The 15,245-nt window shown below is 41.4% G+C and overlaps 1 protein-coding gene and 1 pseudogene across 1 annotated transcript in view; both read left to right on the top strand.

Annotated features, from left to right (window-relative positions):
• Positions 1-15,245, top strand: part of INPP5A (inositol polyphosphate-5-phosphatase A) — an 878,314-nt gene that overhangs the window by 381,892 nt on the left and 481,177 nt on the right. The gene's annotated exons all lie outside the window — the stretch shown is intronic.
• LOC128640615 (uncharacterized) lies at positions 6,753-6,871 on the top strand (annotated as a pseudogene).

Raw genomic sequence — 15,245 nt, forward strand, 5'->3', positions numbered from 1 at the left:
TACCCCCTATTTGGATATATGCGTGAGCATTGCGCCCTCATAATATTTTACAATGGATGGGGAAGCTAAGCCTCCTAGGTGTATAGGATATAATAATGTTTTGCGAGCAATTCTAGGTGGTTTTCCCTGCCAAATAAACTTTGTGAATTCACTTTGGAATTGCAGTAGAAGGTGTGTGGTTATCCTAAGTGGGAGGCATCTAAAAAAGTATGTGAGCTTTGGAAGAAAAGACATTTTAAGGGATGCAATTCGACCTATCCAAGAAATGGATTTGTGCTTCCATGTATGCTTCAAGGTTCTCAATTCTGCTAATAGGGGAAGATAGTTGTCTTTAACCATCTGAGGTATACTGTTGGACAATTTAACCCCAAGGTGTGTAACTTGTTTGGTCATCCAAGTAAAGTTACATTTATTTTTAAAATTAAGAATATAGTCCTGGGAGTATCCCTACCAGTATATCTCAGTTTTCACTGTATTAAGCTTATAAAAGGATAAGTTACCAAATGTCTTAAGAATTTCTTTTAGTTTAGGAATGATGCGTGCTGGGTCAGAAGAGAATATGGTAATATCATCAGCAAATAACGCAACTTTGTGTTTTTTTCCAAATAATGTGATTCCTTCTAGTCCCTTTTCTGAACGTATCTGCTCAGCTAGGGGTACAACTGCCAGGGCAAATACGATGGGGGGACAGGGGGCAGCCCTGTCTGGTGCCATTAGAAATCGGGAATGGTAGCGATTGAAACCCCAACTTTAATGATGTGGAGTAAAGGGCTTGGATAGCGAGACGAATTGCAGAAGGGAACTTAAAAGCCTTTAAAGTTTCCCAGAGGTAGGCCCATCGGACTCGATCAAAAGCCTTCTCAGCATCTAAAGAGATAACTGAGAAGGGCTTGTTCATTCTAGTGGATTCGCAAATTATGTTAATAAGATGCCTAGTGTTATCCGGGCCTTCTCTATTGTGGATAAATCCTACCTGATCTGGGTCAATTAAACTGGGTAGTAACTTACAGATACGATTCGCCAAGAGTTTAGGGAGATGGGCCTATAGTTGGAGCACAGAGTGGGGTCTTTATTTGGCTTGGGAATCATGACAATATTGGCCTCTAGAAATTATTTTTTAATGCTGCCTCTTTCACTAGATCAAAAAACCTAAGAAGCAGGGGGGACAATTCCTGTGTGTATATCTTGTAGAAATGAGCAGAGAATCCAACTGGCCCAGGGGCCTTAAAGGGCTTCAGGTTTTTAATAATAATTTTAATTTTCTAATAGAGTGAATTGGGTAGTGAGCGTGTCTTGTTGTTCGGCCGTGAGAGTCGGTAAGTTCAGTGAGTTAAATAACAGTCAAATGTTGTGCTGTGAAGTGGGGTTATTATTTTCCACATTTTCAATGTTATATAGCTTTTAGTAGAAGTCTGTGAAGCAGTCTCTTATTTCTGAAGGCAGTCTGAAGGTTTTTTTGTCTTGTTAAATTTGGTGGATGTGAGAAGTTTTAGTCCGATAACGCAATTTATTGGCCAACATAGTGTCAGCCTTATTAGGTTTTGCTGTGTTCTGCGCAGTTTCTTAGTGGCTAATGTGGGTTCGAATGGCAGTGATTTGCGCAGTTGTGTCTTTTGTAATGTTAGAGCGATTGGAAGTCTCTAGTTACCCTAAGCTTGCTATGTGCCTGGGCTAGAGTAAGTCCAGCAAGCCATTTTAGGCGAGCCTGTTTGCGGATAATGTATCCCCTTATGACCGCTTTTACAGCCCCACAAAGTGTGTCGTCTCTAGTCTGTGCATTGTCGTTTTGTTGGTTAAGTTCTATGATGTCTTGTCTTAACTCTTCCCTAAAAGGGATATCTGTCAAGATGTTACGGGGTAAACTCCAGGCAGTTCTGAGTTTAGGGCTGTCATTGGATCGTAAGTCAGCTTAGACTTGATCATGATCTGACCAGGGTCCCTGGTCCAGGGACAGAGAGAGATGTTAGTGTGAGTGACTGAATCTAAGGTTCCAACTAAGCAGAAAATATGGTCTAGTCTGGAATATGTGTTATGTGGATGGGAGTAATGAGTATAGTCTGTCTTTTGGGTGGAGAGATCTCCATATGTCAAAGTATCCAAATGAAGACATGATGGTTCTGAAATTTGTAGACAGGGGTTCAGACTGATGTTTTTTTTAGTTGGGGTCACTGTTTTGCAGTCGACTTTACTATCCCAAATCATATTTAAGTCTCCTGCCAGGATAACTCTGCCTTGTCTGTATTGTTCCACTAACTGCAAGACTTTTCTGAGATATGTGGGCTGGCATGTGTTAGGTAGGTAAATTGATACCAACGTATGTAGAACATGATCTAGTTTACACTCTAAGAGTGTGTATCTGGCCTGAGGGTCTCTAGTCACCTGGATTTGTTCAAATGCCAGTCTTTTATGTACTAAAATAGCTGTCCCTCTAGCCTTTTTGGTAAATGGAGAGTGCTCTATGGTCGTGTAAGTATGTGAGTGGAATCTATGGGGAGTGTCTAACTGCCAGTGGTTCTCCTGATGAAACACCACGTCCGGGTTATGAAATTTAAGAGAGCGAGCTAGGAGACTACGTTTGAAATGGGAATTGAGGCCCCTAGTGTTATGGGTGAAGACTCTGAGGCGATTCATTAGTAATTGTAATGCCTTAGAAAAAGAGAGAAGTTGTGGCGTTTGAGATATAAACGCCCTGAGTTGGATGTTTGGGTAGTCAGGGATGGGATATGGGAAAAGTAGGATGGGAAAAAAATAGTCTAGGACTTAGGTCTAAGTAATTTATCAATAGAATGAGGTGGAAATAATCCACCTAGGTGGAACCCTGGCATGGTCTACCCTATATGGGAGGGGAGTGTGGCAGAGTAGGTGGGAGCTGGTACTACCAGCCCCGCTCCAGGTATAAACAAGTCAATAGAAAATTATAACATTAGTCAACTAAGCATACATATCATAACAAAATTTACTATCCGACACCAGTGGTGTCAAGGAAAACCAAAAAAACTTCTGTAACCCTCCATCAAGGTAACTTTGACATATATCAGGTGCAATGTCAACCCTGCTCCATACCAGAAAAAACAGTGCAAACAAACAACTTTGTCAACTTAACTTGTGTATTGGAACTTCATTCTGTTAATCAGCAACAGGGTTGACTCTGACACCACAGAGTCATCTTCTACTACTCATAGGGAGAGATACACTCAATAGAGGGAATATAAACAAATACTCATACATGGCCCGGACTCAGGGTGGAAGAGTGTGAGGTCTTTGATCCTTGACAGACCATTTGGGTGCTTTTACACGTAATTTCAGCTGTGTAGAAGGTTGAGCCTGTAATACATCAGCTAGGAGGCACCTCTGTGTGAGGAGGGTGTTGCCTTGAGGTAAGGTAGAAACCACTTGTGTCTAGTTGTCTTTTGTAATTATTAGTTTAGTTGGGTAGCCCAATCTATATTTTATGTTTGCCCTGCGTAGTACTGAGGTGACTGGTTGGAATTGGTTTTGTTATTGTAGAGTATGTGCCGACAAATTGGGTAATAGTTGGATATTTCTTTCCTAAGATAAGGTGAGTCCACGGAATCATCAATTACTAGTGGGAATATCACTCCTGGCCAGCAGGAGGAGGCAAAGAGCACCACAGCAAAGCTGCTATATATATGTCACTTCCCTTACCCATAACCCCCAGTCATTCTCTTTGCCTGCGGTGCAAGGAGGAGGTGAAGTTTTGGTGTCTAATCTACAATCAAGATTTTTTTATTTTAAAGCAGAGTAGGTTTTCTCTGATCTTTCTAAAGGGTCTATCCTTAGCCCATGTCAGTCTCTTCATAGGGCAATGGTGACTTTTAAGCAGTTGGGAACTTGTGGGGTACAATTCTCACTGCATTTTCCCAAAACATTTTGCTGCCCTATTTAGATAGCCTGAGTAAGTTTATTCAGTCTTTCTGTATTTCCACAGGTCCATGTAAGGAATGGCATCCTCTCAAACCAGGTGAGCTGTCCTGCTGCCTGACAGATAAATATTGAGGTAAGTACCAGTTTTATTTTTCTATGTAGCAGGGAAACATTTGGCATTTATTCAGCTGAAACGCTGCAGGGGGATGTTTTTTATTATTCCTGTCAGGGTGCAGGTTTTTATGGCAGTTTTTGCAGGCACTGTTAGTGTGAGGGGTTATTTATTTTATTGATGGCTCAGTGAGGATCCGTTTTTAGTAACAGATTATGTACTTGGGGGGGGGTTATTGTTTTTAAGCCTGTTTTTCAAGAAAGTTGTTTTTAAAAAAAATGGCTATTTTGTCAGCTGTAGGACCTGATTCTTTGATGTCACAGTTGGGTTTTTTTGGCGCTTTTTTTCACTTCCTATAAGAGTGAGGTGCCCATATTTCAGATGGCTTTGCTGTTTAGAAGGCTTCTTGCTGTTTTTGCTTCTCTGGAAATCCGGATTGTAAACGGGATTGTTTTTTTTCCTCAGTTTGCTGCGGGTTGCAGGACAGGTAGGGCACCTCAGTAATTCTGCTGAGATGTAGAGTGTTGCCTGGGGTATGTTTCCTTGTTTTAGTCAATTTAAAGGGAACATTTATTTAGGAACTTTTTTTTTGGTTCTGTATTATATCCTTTGTTAAAAGATAAAAACATTAAAAAATTATTATTTGCTTCTTTTTGTATTATGGATCAGGAGGCTGTGCAGGATGTTACCTGTTGCTTATGTTTTGATGCCCAGGTGGAACCCCCAGTACCTTTTTGTTCATGTATTGAAAGAACTTTAGCTTATAGAAATAGACTTTTTGACCCTGAATCATCATTAGCTAAGGCTGTTCAGGAGCCTCCTGTTTCAGATGTGCCGCAGCTTTCTCCTCAAGCGTCCCAATCCTATTTATCTGCACATGCAGTGCCCTGCGTTTCCTCTCATGCTACGTCTGGAGTTATTTTGCAAGATATTGCGGCCCAGGTATCTGAGGCGTTGTCTGCTTTTCCCATGCTGCAGGGAAAACGCAAAAGTAATTTTAAAGAAACAGTAAGGTTTCTGATCATGAAGTGGGTAATCAAAGTATTTCCTCTCAGAAGTCTGAGGATGAAGATTCTTTGGGTGCATCTGAGGGTTAAATTTCAGATACAGGCAGTATAATTCCTTCTTCTGATGCTGAAGTTGTTTGGAAGGCTTGCTCAACTAAGAATTGGTTTAAAAATTTATTTTTTCTGTACCTCTGATTTTGCAAATGCTATTTGAACTTCATGTCTCCAAGGATTGGTTTGAACTTCATGTCTCCAATGATTGGTTTGAACGTCATGTCTCCAAGGATTGGTTTGAACTTCATGTCTCCAAGGATTGGTTTGAACTTCATATCTCCGAGGATGTTGCTGTTAAGGCACTGCCACAGCTTTCTCCATTTATGTCCCAAGCCTATATGGCGTTACATGCAGTGCCCTGTAGTTCCTCTCAATCTCCTGGAGGAGTGTATTTGCTTACAGAAGTTGCAAGCTTGGGTATCTTCTGCTGTGTATCTGTGGCTTGGTCTGTTTTCCTTTACTTCAGGGAAAAGGCAAGAGGACATTTTAAGTCTCAGATAAGAGGGTTTCTGCTCCACATGCTACTACGCAGGTTTGTCTTCTTCCAAGTTAGTGAGGAGGATTCGCCTGTAGTTTCTGAGGCTGAAATCTCAGATCTAGACTGTATAATTCCTTCATCTGTTACTGAAGTGGTATCCTTCAGTTGTTTGCTTCAAAGCCTCTTATATTATCAGGAGGTCTTGGCTGACTGGATGACACCATCCCTATCGTTGTCTTTCCTTTGGAGTTTTGTGAACTTTTTCAGTTCTATATTTTTCTTTCCTATCTGGAAGGGTTCTAGACGTGCTGTGAGATGTTCACATGATTGTTATAGATAATCTGGGGATATTTCTCCCTGTCTCACGTCCTTTTTGGGATTTCCTGTCACTTTCTCTCTTGAAATGCACAGTGTCTTTAGTAGAAGGGAACTTTCTACTTTTAATCAGAGAACCTAGATCTCTGCGAAAATAATCTTTTTCTTTCTGACATAGGTAAGCTGGATGTTTAATTGTTCATTTAGAGCAATGTCTTGTCTTATTAAACTTGCTGTACTAGCCGCCCGGCATTGTGGCTGAAATCTATGGTCAGCAGAGAAGCCTACCTGGGGTTTAGTGGTACAGCCTAGGCTTTATAGTTCTGGAGTTGCAGATTCAGTTCTTTCTTTTCCTCCAAATACACGCTTCTAGTGTCTCCTTTTAAGGATGAGACTTTGTTTGGGTCATGACTTTTCAAGTTCAATCTAACTCTTCCTCCCAGGGGCAGATTTCTCTTTCTAGAGTATCTGGAATCCAAGTAGGATGCGAGGCATTCCTTGAACTGGATTCAGGGTCTTCATCTCTTGGAGTGACAGTTCCAGTCCCAGTTTGGGAACAGCATATAGGTATTTATTCATATATTTCAGATTCTGTCCTTCAAAGTAGTATCCTTTCTCCTTTGGTTCTAGTGGGCCTGTTCATAACGAACTTAGACTTGAGAGATTTATTGTTTGCTTAATCGGAATCTTCTCTAGTTTTCTTAGTTTGTGCCATCCCAGTCGGACCTTTAGGTCTTGGGATATTGCAAGTGTGTTTTTCTGGGCAATATATAGTTCAGGTATCATCCTGACTTTGAGCTCACTCTCTTTTAAGAGATCTTGTCCAATCTTCTTTTCCGGGGATGGGAAATGAATCTGAAGAAGAGTTCCCTTGTTCTATCCACAAGGGTAATATATTTAGGACTACCGCCACAATACCCTGAATGCACCGATTTCGTTTGATTTCGGGAAGTTATGCAGGGTCATGTCTGGTCAGTACCTGGATGGGAGACCGCCTGGGAACACCAGGTGCGGTATTCTTGAACCTTTATTTGATTCTTTATCTAGGAGATGTCTTTCAGAGGTCAGAAAATCAAGGAATTATTCCTTTTCCAAACTCTGCAGTGTTCTATCCGGCCAACAGTAAGTTTTAGTGGCCAGTGGATAGCTTAGCCATCTTGCAACCAGGAGGTTAGGAGTTTGGATTTAGCTGCAGTTGATATTTCTTCACTTTTCTATGACCCTGTGTATGGAGGGAATTGGTCTGATGGTATTCCATGGACATCATTCCTTTTGCTATTTTCCATGACATGAAGAACTTTCGGATCTGTCTTAAAGGATAGATTTAGATCAGATCTTCTGTAGTATTTTTCAGGAGCATCTATCTCCGGGTGTGTGCTTCTGGAGATATTCCTGGGTGATGTGAACATGGATGCCAACCTGCTGGGCTGGTAAGGGATTATGGACTCGGAAGTGTCTGCTCTCCTTTTTTAAACATCTTGGAGTTGAGAGCAATTCCAGTCGGACAATATCACCTCTAGAGTTTATATCAACCATTAGGGAGGAACTATGGGTTCCTTAGCCATGAAGAAGGTGACTTGGATTGTTCAGTCGGAGGAAGCTCACATTTGCTGTCAGTCATACACTTTCCAGGGGTGGACAATTGGGAGTCTGACTTCTAAACAGAGTGAGCATTTCCATCTGGAAGTGTTCTCTAGGTAGACCCTCACTTGTGGGGTTTCAGGAGTTGGCTTTTGTGGGCATTTCAACAGAACGCCAAGTTTCTAAGGTACGGTTTATGGCCATGTGATCCGCAGACCGTCCTGATAGATGTTCTGACGTTTTTCTTGGATTTCAGTCTTGCATACCTTTTTCCTCTGTTTGTTCTCTTTCCTGGCCTCGCAGGATCGGGTATGCAGACCTAGTGGAAATGTCGTCCCTCTGCCTTGGAGACTACCTCTGAGGAAGGACTTCTGATTCTTGGTCTTTTCCTTCATCTAAATCACTGAAGCTGACTGCTTGAAGATTGGACGCTTAGTTTTGTCTAAGCGGGGGGGTTTCTGAATGTTTTATCCTTTCTCCAGGGTGGTCTGGAGAAGGGTTTGTCATTCAGTACCCTGAAGGGTCAGTTTTCTGCATTGTCTTTTTTGCTACATTAGCATTTGGTAGACGTTCCAGATGTGCAATATTTTTGTCAGGCAGTGGTCTACATCAGGCCTGTGTTTAAGTCGGTTGCTCCCCCTTAGGGTTTTGCCCTTGTTCTTAAAGTTTTGCAGTAGGCTCTGTTTGAGCCTTTACTTTCCATAGATATTAAGTTGTTATTTTGGAAGGTTTTGTTTCTCATTGCTATCTTTTCTGCTTGAAGAGCCTCTGAGCTCTGTTTTGCAGTGTGATTCGCCTTATCTTATCTTTCATGCAGTTAAGGCGGTTATTCGTACTAGTTAGGTTTTCTTCCCAAGTGGTTTCGGATAGATATATTAATCAGAAAATTGTTTTTCCTCCTCTGTGTCCTTATCTTTCTTCTCATAAGGAACATTTGTTGCACAACTTTGCGTGCTTTTATTTTCTATCTACAGGCGACTAAGGATTGTCGCCAGTTTGCTGTTTGTTTCTCTTTGAAACATAAAGGTCAGAGAGCTTTAGCTACTTCTCTTTCTCTTTGGTTGAGTAGTATAATGCGTTTGGTTTATGAGACTGCTGGACAGCAGCCTATTGAGAGAGTATCAGCTCATTTCACTAGGGCTGTCCCTTCTTCTTGGGCTTTCAAGAAGGAAGTTTCTGTAGAACAGATTTGCAAGGCTGCAACTTGGTCCTCTCTGCATACTTTTTCCAAATTTGATATTTTTTTCTCAGCTGAGGCTTCTTTTGGGAGAAAGGTTCTTCATAGTTTGTAGGTGAATATACTCTTGCGCTATGTGGGTATATGCTCTTGAATCAGTGGGGGCTACCTCTATGCACCCAAAGACTAACTTGATTAAGAAAAGGGGATAAGAGACAAGAGCGCTACTAGCTAATACCCAAAACCTTATTTCCAATTGGCTCCTTCCTCTCTGTTTTTCGCCTTTTCTCCGGACCTGTGGCGCGGATCTCTCTGTCTTTTCTTGTGAGGTTTTGTCACCCCAAACTGCCGCCTTGCAGTGAAAGCAGCCGGTCCTGTAGGTTTCCACACCTATCTGCAGCCTTGCAGTGAGGAAACACCCGGTCCTGGAGCTGTCTGTGTCCTTAGCATCTTGTCAGTGGATAGCCCCAAAAAACGCGCCTTCTTCCTCAGATGCACCTTGATTGGTTCTCCTTGTGGAGGTGTTGTCCTGCTGACAGCGCTTGAGACGGCTCTACGGTAAATCTTGTTATTAATGTAATAGTGTCTTAGAAGTTCTGCAACGTGTTTCAGCTGAGCAATCTTGAAAACAAAACCAGAGAGAGACAGAGGAGGCAGGAGCCACGGGACTGGTGCTGCTTTGATGGAGGAGGTAAGGATACTTAAAGGTTAACATTCACAAGGAGTTAATACTTGACAAAGGCTGAGATTGCTCAGCTGAAACGCGTTGCAGAACTTCTTAGACACTCTTACATTATTAATAAGATGTGCCGTAGAGCCTTCTCAAGCGCTGTTAGCAGGACAACACCCCCACAAGGAGAACCAATCAAGGCGCATCTGAGGAAGAAGGTGCATTTTTTGGGGCTATCCACTGACAAGACGCTAAGGACACAGACAGCTCCAGGACCGGCTGTTTCCTCCCTGCAAGGCTGCAGATAGGGGTGGAAACCTACAGGACCGGCTGCTTTCACTGCAAGGCGGCAGTTTGGGGTGACAAAACCTCACAAGAAACGACAAAGAGATCCGCGCCACAGGTCCGGAGACCAGGCGAAACACAGAGAGGAAGGAGCCAATTGGAAATAAGGTTTGACCCTGTCTAAAACAAATCTAAACAAGTGCACTTGTGAAATTATTAAAGCTCTTAAAGACAGATTGCCGACAACTGCATAATAGGAACAACATAACTGTCAGTTTGTATCCATCCACTACAAACCTCCTAACGAAAGTTACACGTCATATATCTATTTGTCCGCAAAGTATTGGCTACATATAAAAAATAGATACTTAGATTTAAAGACGTTTCCTAATAGGTGTGATTAGATATGCTCTAAAAAGGCTGTGAATCGTTATCCATGACATTGTTTTTTAGGACACTGCTTTTTTTCTGATCAATAGATCCTTTTAAATTGTGTATTCAAATTATGTATTTATTTTGTAAGGTTGGCCAACCGAATTGATTCTTTCATAACTAATGGAAAGAGAGTAAGCATAAGAGTTATAAAATACTCATTGTTTTTTAAGGTCGTATTTTAAAGTTGCAAATATTTTGAGATTATATACAATATTTTTTCCACCTTTTTTAAATTTGATACGATCACTCTGATTACAACAATAGAGCTCATCTGAACAAGGATATTATTTTATATTTTTTACATTTTTTCATTTTAGTGCTTCTTGTAATTTATATCAGAACATTCTTATTTTTATATATGTTATAATCTGACTATTGTCTAATATTGCACAAAAATAAAACAATTTTTAGATATATTTGGGGCTATAGACTTCCTTCTTTCTTTCTCTTTCATTTTTGGGTATTAGCTAGTAGCGTTCTTGTCTCTTATCCCCCTTTCTTCATCAAGAAAGGTTCTTCATGCAGTGGTGCCTTCTGTTTAGGTTACCTGTCTTGTCCCTCCCTTATCATCTGTGTCCTCTAGCTTGGGTATTGGTTCCCACTAGTAATTGATTATTCCGTGGACTCACCATATCTTAGGAAAGAAAACATCATTTATGCTTACCTGATAAATTTCTTTCTTTCCGGATATGGTGAGTCCACGGCCCACCCTTTATTTTAAGACAGTTATTTTTAACTTAAACCTCAGGCACCTCTACACCTTTGTGTTATCTTCTTTTTCCATTTTGCCTTCGGCTGAATGACTGGAGGTTATGGGTAAGGGAAGTGACATATATAGCAGCTTTGCTGTGGTGCTTTTTGCCTCCTCCAGCTGGCCAGGAGTGATATTCCCACTAGTAATTTATGATTCCGTGGACTCGCCATATCCGGATATAAATAAATTTATCAGGTAAGCATAAATTATGTTTTTTGAATCTACCTGAGAGCTTCGGCTTTCTGAAGGCAGTCTGCATCAATTTGTCCTTGAATAGGAAACTATGGAAGCAGACAATGACGTCTCTTGGCTTATCTTGTGAGAATGTTCTCAGGCGCAGTTCTCTGTGGGCTCTTTCCATGGTAGATGTCATGTCCTCAGTAGGGCCCAGAAGTTCGCTGAAGAGCTCCTTCAAGTAGCCCTGAAGGTCTTTGTCAGATGGACTTCTTCCAGGACCCCTCGAAACCGGACATTATTTCTACGGGCTCGATCTTCCACATCAGCTAACTTAAATTCAAGCTGGTTAAGCTGTTCAGATAGGGCTTCGGAGTATGCCAAGAGGTTTGTCTGGTCCATGGCCAAGTCATCTTGTTTGCTTTTGTGAGCATCTAATTTCTCATCTATCTCAGAAATATCTTTTCGTAACTCAGCATGGCTTCTTTGTATTTCCTGCGTGATGGCATGTGTTTGCAGGGCAAGCATTTTTTTTAGAGTTGCTTCAGTAATGAAGTGTTGGGATTGAGTAGAGAGGTGCAGATCGGAATGAGAGCCGTCTCCTAGTGACTCTGAGTCACCAGTTCTTTGGGTGGTTGAGTGAAATGATCAAAGACTGTTTTTTTAATGTTCACCGGGGTCTTCGGGTGCCTTCTGGAAGTATGAGGCATTTTCAATTAAGGTTTGCAGATAAGGTGAATACAGGCTTAATGGGTATAACTATTAAGGTGGTATTAGGTTACTGTTCTAGTTGACAAAAGAAAAAGTATCTATTCAATTAGAATACAATGCAAAGTGGTGCAGGGCTGGGTGGCATTTCCTAGGCGTTACCCTCCCATGGCAGCCAGTGGGGTGGGCTAAAGGCCTACCTCAGAGGGCCAATCGAGGCAGGCGGGGATTCGTACGGGGAGGGAGTAGGTGGGAATACACAAGGTCAGATCAAGTTTATTAGTGGCTTTCAGTCTTCAAAGTCATGTCAACCTAATTGTAGGTTGTCACCTTTTCCTTAAGTTATTGTTTGCCAGGTCTGGCAGCAATGAAGGGGCAAGTACCAAGGAAACACCACAGAACAGAATCAAAGAGCACAACCAAACAATACTCAAGTATTGTTAAGAGATATGGGGTATAGAAAAATGTTAGCACAAGAACAGAGTTAGAACCTCAGGGAATAAGGGGATGTGACCCAAGGGGAAGTGACCCACCTAGACAAACTAGGCGGTAAAGGAGAAGGTGAGAGGAGGTCCAAACAGGAAAAGAATAGTTTTATAAGCAACCACAGTAGAGACACAACCACATGTGATACCAATCAAGATAAACAGCAATACAGCAACGTATTAACAGCGATGAGGGAAAGATGGCTGCTTTTTGCAAACCTTTAGGATTCAGCTGTATCCCCCTCCTCTATCGCGAATGGAGCCACTATACTGGCCGTCGTCTATCTCCCTCACCTGAGCGGGTGTACCACTTAGGTATATGGGTCTCGGTGATTCCGTTGAGATCCGGGGAAGGCCAAGGAAGCGCTCTCTGCTGTGACGCTTGCGTGGGTTCATTGGTGGGTAGTAGTAAGGCCCAGCAGATTCCAAGGTTCTTACGGCAGCGGTCGCTACCACCCAAAGCCTCCTGCCCTTAGCTCTGGAGCGGAATCAAAGCGGCTCAATGTAGGTCAGAAGAGTGGTCTTGACTATTTTGTTTGCTGCATGGTATGGTGGCAGGTGTAAGTAGGCCTACTGATCTCAGGAGCCTCTTCAACGGCACTTGTTCCAGTACGATAACTCCTAATCTCGACTCCGGAGCGGATCCCCGACCCTCCAGAGTGAGGTGCGGCAAGAGTCGTTGGTGGAGTCGCTGTTAGGCCTTATCCAGCTCGCCACGTGGTCTCCTTAGTCAGGCGTAGCAGGACTTCTTTGTAACTCGATGCCGGCTTAGCAAAGGTTATAGGTTATATGTCCAAAATTCAGCTAATTTCTGCTTTTTAAGTCTTTTGTTAGACGGAGCCCTCTCAACATGCGACTTGCTCTGGTCATGCCTGGTTCCGCCCCCCATAATAAAATATTTATCATTCTACTTGTTATTTTCTGATCCTCCGCCCCCCTTCATTTCCTCTTTGGCTGGGCTGTTAAATTGAGAGCAGTCCCACGCACTGTCTGCATAGGCTTCCTAAGGCCTTTCAAAGGGTTGAACTTCAAGAGTGTCATATGACACACACACACTAATAGGATGTTCATTGGAATTGTCATATAAAAAAAGGTTCATCCCAGTGGGCCGGCATAACATTGTAATAGAAGCATTACTATAGGCACGGATTTAACCCTTTTCACAGATAGATTAAATAAAAAGGTGCACATACACTTTTTTAATGGCCAAGAATACACGTCATTTGATTAGCTAAAGTTTACCATCATATAAGTCAACAGCAAGACTCTGAGCAGGTGTATGGGGAGGAAGGGGTTGAACTCTGGTGCCTCGGGCATACAGAGCATATGTGAGTATGACCTCACCCCTGATGACAGTATGGGAAATAAGTCAAAATTAAACTTTCATGGTTTAGATGTAATTTTAGGAGACTTTTTAATTTACATCTATTATCACATTTGCTTTATTCTCTTGGTATCCTTTGTTAAGGGGTATATTTAGGCAGGCTCAAGAGTATTCAAAGCAGCTACAGGAACACCCATTCACATTGAATGGACACCCTTTCTCTCCCATCCCTCATTCAAAACAAATTGTAGCCAATACTGCAGTATTAATATTTTCAGAAAACATGCTAGTTTAAACAGAAAAAAATCAGATATTGGAAGTTACAAAATAAAGGTAAAGGAGCTGTTTTGTAAACAATTTAATACACCCCAGCAGGTAAAATTTACCATTTGTAACTCATTAAAGGGCGGTATGACCCTTTTTGTCCCTTTAAATGAAACCATATTCATTTGTTTTCTTATACGCCCCAGTTAGATGTTTCCTTAAAACAAACTAGATTTTGAGCTAAAATGTTTACATCTTGCAGCTGTTGTCATTGATCAGATAAGTCTATATCATCCTCTCTATGACAAACATCTCAAGTTCACTAGAACATTTATTGAAAGTGCGTAAAAGCTTAACACAGCCCCCGACAAAGCACCTTTCTTTCATGTAATTAGCAAGAGTCCATGAGCTAGTGACGTATGGGATATACATTCCTACCAGGAGGGGCAAAGTTTCCCAAACCTCAAAATGCCTATAAATACACCCCTCACCACACCCACAAATCAGTTTAAATTACTTTCTTGGAAAGTATTGTTCCTTTTGGCTATCTCTTCTGCTAGAAGAGTTTCTGAGTTATCTGCTCTTTCTTGTGAATCTCCTTTTCTGATTTTTCATCAGGATAAGGCGGTGTTGCGGACTTCATTTAAATTTTTACCTAAAGTTGTGAATTCTAACAACATTAGTAGAGAAATTGTGGTTCCTTCATTGTGTCCTAATCCTAAGAATTCTAAGGAAAGATCGCTACATTCTTTGGATGTAGTTAGAGCTTTGAAATATTATGTTGAAGCTACTAAAGATTTCCGAAAGACTTCTAGTCTATTTGTTATCTTTTCCGGTTCCAGGAAAGGTCAGAAGGCCTCTGCCATTTCTTTGGCGTCTTGGTTAAAGTCTTTGATTCATCATGCTTATGTCGAGTCGGGTAAGACTCCGCCTCAAAGGATTACAGCTCATTCTACTAGGTCAGTTTCTACTTCCTGGGCATTTAGGAATGAAGCTTCGGTTGATCAGATTTGCAAAGCAGCAACTTGGTCTTCTTTGCATACTTTTACTAAATTCTACCATTTTGATGTGCTTTCTTCTTCTGAAGCAGTTTTTGGTAGAAAAGTACTTCAGGCAGCTGTTTCAGTTTGATTCTTCTGCTTATAATTTCAGTTTTTTTCATTATAAGATTAAAACTTTATTTTGGAGTGTGGATTATTTTTCAGCGGAATTGGCTGTCTTTATTTTATCCCTCCCTCTCTAGTGACTCTTGCGTGGAAGTTCCACATCTTGGGTATTTATTATCCCATACGTCACTAGCTCATGGACTCTTGCTAATTACATGAAAGAAAACATAATTTATGTAAGAACTTACCTGATAAATTCATTTCTTTCATATTAGCAAGAGTCCATGAGGCCCACCCTTTTTTGTGGTGGTTATGATTTTTTGTATAAAGCACAATTGTTCCAATTCCTTATTTTTTATGCTTTCGCACTTTTTTCTTATCACCCCACTTCTTGGCTATTCGTTAAACTGATTTGTGGGTGTGGTGAGGGG

This window comes from Bombina bombina, chromosome 9, assembly GCF_027579735.1.
Source record: "Bombina bombina isolate aBomBom1 chromosome 9, aBomBom1.pri, whole genome shotgun sequence".
In the NCBI taxonomy this organism is placed as follows: Eukaryota; Metazoa; Chordata; class Amphibia; order Anura; family Bombinatoridae; genus Bombina; species Bombina bombina.